At 30.5% G+C, this 4,132-nt stretch overlaps 1 long non-coding RNA gene across 1 annotated transcript; it reads right to left on the bottom strand.

Moving 5' to 3' along the window:
- Positions 1-2,445: 2,445 nt before the first annotated feature.
- On the bottom strand, positions 2,446-3,406 carry LOC149931609 (uncharacterized). Its single transcript, XR_016474111.1, has 3 exons — positions 3,266-3,406; positions 2,945-3,068; positions 2,446-2,639 (listed from the first exon to the last, which is right to left on the bottom strand). It is a non-coding gene; the product is annotated as an uncharacterized LOC149931609 (long non-coding RNA).
- Positions 3,407-4,132: the final 726 nt, after the last annotated feature.

Below are 4,132 nucleotides of genomic sequence, written 5' to 3'. Positions count from 1 at the left end.
TGAATCCGAATGGTTTTCCATAAAAAAGTTATATGGCAATCTATTGGCGGCGATAGAGTTTAAATAGGATATTGAATCCGAATGGTTTTCCATAAAAAAGTTATATGGCAATCTATTGGCGGCGATAGAGTTTAAATAGGATATTGAATCCGAATGGTTTTCCATAAAAAAGTTATATGGCAATCTATTGGCGGCGATAGAGTTTAAATAGGATATTGAATCCCAATAGTTTTCCATAAAAAAAGTTATATGGCAATCTATTGGCGGCGATAGTTTAAATAGGAAATTGAATTCGAATGGTTTTCCATAAAAAAGTTATATGGCAATCTATTGGCGGCGATAGAGTTTAAATAGGAAATTGAATTCGAATGGTTTTCCATAAAAAAATTTAATGGCAATCTATTGGCGGCGATAGAGTTGAAATAGGAAATTGAATCCGAATGGTAATCTATTGGCGGTGATGGTGCTTTAATGGAAAGTTATTTCCTTTTAAGATTCCAATGACACCAACACAAATCCAATTAAGTTACCAATTAAAATTAGATTGGTTTTTTAATGGTTTTTAAAATCTTATAATATACCCAATGACTCTCAATACAGCTCATAGAAATCCATTTTGTTCAAAATCGAACAAAAGCGTTCTCAAAGTGTATAATAGAAAACGGTAACTTAATTTTTTTCTTTGGTTCAAATAAGTACGAACGCTCTTTCGCCTTCTAGAGTAAGGTTTGTAAACTACAAAATAGAATAGATTCGTATTAAGGGCTTAGGGATAGTTCCCCTTATAACGGCCTTGTCAACGGTTTTCTCATTCAAAATTTTCTTTCTTTGGTTTTCCTTTCCTTATGTTAGCCCAATTTCGGTTTTCGCCACTCATCGGTCATCGACGACAATGGATTTTGTTTCAAAAAATAATAATTATTTTTTATTTAAAATATATTTTTAAAACAAATTAGTGTCTGAAATACACTCAGCTGACTTAAATTTCTAACTTAAACGACCAAACAGTTGCTTAGGCTTTATTCATTGTGGTCCTTTGTAGCCTATTGTCTGTGGTGAATCAGGAATATTTTTTTATTTACAAAAGGACACAACCTTCAAGAGTGTGAAGGGTAAATACTACTTGATTTTAAATATATGTGATTGGGAGAAGTGGACCCAAAACTTATTTGGTATGGATAAAGATGGTTATTCGTTGTGAAAAATTTTAACGGGTTAAGGGTAATTTTTATTTATTGGTGTATTTGTTTCCGAAAAGGGAGTATTTTTATTTCTTGGCCCAAAACTGTTTTTATGTGGATATAAAAATAAAGGTGAATCTGCGTAGCAGAAAATATTAGTATTCTTCAGCTAAAGAAACGGGTTAAGGTGAATTATAATTAATTGCTATATTTTTGTAAAAGGGATTTTTTTTTACTTTTTGGCTTGAAACTTAATATTTTCTTTCGACATACATTTAAAACACCCTGAGAACCAGAAAACGGATACATATACCTGCACATTTTGTAATGTTATAAGACCAACACCTCAGGGTGGCTTAAACATATCAAAACCAAACATTCTTTTAGTCCTTATTTAGTTTTGAAATGTAACTTAGTGATTTCTTGCTCAAATGTTTTTCAAAACAATGATGATTTGTGACAACAAATTTAACGGAAACATTTTTCAATGGTAATTTTGTACATGAGAACCACAAAGCCTTTAACCAGGAAATTGTTCACCTTCAACAAATGGATGTTTGCGGAATCATTACAGATTCAGAAGATGATAAAAACATTATTGAAAAAGACCTACAGAGGAAGGCAGCCATAATGATATTAGAAACCGAAGAAAACACAAGTTACCAAACTCAGTTGTAACCTCTATTGGAAAAAGTGTTTCGGGCCATAACGAAGACGATGTCAGTTTTTGTAGTGACATATCTAGTCGGGAATATTGTGTAGAAAAGAGACAAAATCAAATTTTAAATGCAACCAATTATCTAACAAATATAGTTAGAAGGGAATAAAGTATAAACCAATTTTGCGAATTAAATTTGAATCTTATTAAACTGATGGATAATGATCTTAGAACAGGACGTACCTGGAAAAAACTTTTAAACATATATTCACTTGCGTTCCAGTAATTCAAGTTTTAAAGAGCTTGTTTTCGCATGGATATTAGCCCAGCTGATTATTATTATTATTATTATTATTATTTATTATTATGGTATATGGGCTGAATATAGCAGAGAGAAAGAAGTACTTAAAGACAATTTTTATGCGAATTATAGTGATTGAAATACTCATTTTTTTATATTATTTTAATCTTGATGAACAAGAGACACGCATAAATGGTATTGATTTATTTTATGATGGGAAATTTTATTGTCTTATTCGCTCGCTGAAAATGGACTACGGTGTGAGAGCTTCGATTTCATTAAAGGTTTTATTACCAATCTTAATAATACACAAATGAAATATATTTTCCAAAATATATATTTTTTAGTTTGGATACTTAAATTACTAGTATACATCATTGATGTTCATTTCATTCGGGCTCGGCAAGCTTATGAATATAACTACAGTAGCATTTGACACTCGGGGTGGAACAGTCGCAAAAGTAATCCTTTATGCACGTGTCATTTTGGAAACTGAAATCTAGAAAATAGATAATTACACATTTATAGGATTAATCGATCTTTGAGTTGTTGTTACAGATTTAACGGCGATTCCATAAATTACATTTAATTATAACTTCGAATAAAACATGGGCAAATGAAAAATATTCATATTTATTTATAATTTTCGAAAGTATATATATTTATAATATATATATATATTATTTTCGTACGTATATATATATATATATATATATATATATATACGTACGAAAATAATTTTAAAAACTAAGTGTTTTTAAATACATCTAAATTTTTCTTCACAGTTAAAAGAGATGGACTGACTTTCCCCGGGTTTCAGATCCTTTTTGACTTGCACCACGTGAGTGAAGATTAGAGCCGTTGTGACCAACACGAAAAATAATTGGCAGATTTTCATAGCTTCTGTCGTGAAGGATCACTCGTGAACCTTTAAAAAACCAAATAAGGTGCAATTATATAAGTTTTAAAGTAAACTTCCTACCAAAATTTTTTTTAATTCAATATTCGTAGAGCTGTCACTAGGGTGTTTAAATTTAAAAAAGTTTCAAAGGTTTGCCATTCGCTCTCAAGAACAATACTAAAGCAAGCGTGTAGGTTAAAGATAAATAATTCGAGTGAACGTACTAAAAGGGTAAAACGGATTGTTTGATAAGACCTTTGCGTCAAGTGATGGAGTTTCCGCTGTTGTGAGTTTACAATACCCAGACTATCGAATAGTATCCAACTAGAGATAGTATGCTTTATCGTTGCTTTAAAAAAAACAAATCTGGTTTTTATTTAAATAATTATTTTCCTTCGTTTGAAGCATCTAGTACTAGTACAAGTAGCCTAAACATCTCCGTTAAATGATTAACATTATTTACTACCCATTCAACTTTAAAGAATGGTCTCGATATTTCCACACAAAACAAGTACGTACGGTAGTATATTTAAATTCAATTCCATTGTTGGTTAAATGAATAGATAAATAAAAGTGTCAGTAACGTTATTGCTTTAAGATTATCGCTCTCGAATTAGCTATAATCAATATTGATGATACGTAAGAAAGGTTTCTTTGAAAACCTTTAAAGTCTCCAGAATTTAAACATTTTTCTTTTATTTTTATCCTCAAAACGCAGTGCCGTATTGAGGGTCCTCGTTTATTTTTTTTAAATAAGGTCCAGCTATTTGATGAAATTTTAAATTTTAAAACAATTTAACTTGACAGTACCTGCAACAAATAAACGTCTTTTTTATAAACAAATTGATAAAAAACATAATTAAATCTAATACTTCAGAGACGCCTTTTCCAATACTAAGAATTGTGAGATCTCTCACTCAATCTTGCCCCATCGATGGTCTTAAATACGGCTATTTAAATTAATTTTGATGAGAGAACAGCTGACAAAACCGGAGATAGTTGCCGACTATTGAAAGAAATATTTGTACTGAGCCTCAATGATTTGTAACACATAACTAACATTCATAATGCGTATTTTGAGGTGCTAAATA

This window comes from Leiobunum rupestre, chromosome 9, assembly GCF_980474605.1.
Source record: "Leiobunum rupestre chromosome 9, qqLeiRupe1.1.hap1, whole genome shotgun sequence".
In the NCBI taxonomy this organism is placed as follows: Eukaryota; Metazoa; Arthropoda; class Arachnida; order Opiliones; family Sclerosomatidae; genus Leiobunum; species Leiobunum rupestre.
Note: the sequence above shows the minus strand (reverse complement) of the source record. Positions and strands in the feature narration are given on the sequence as shown.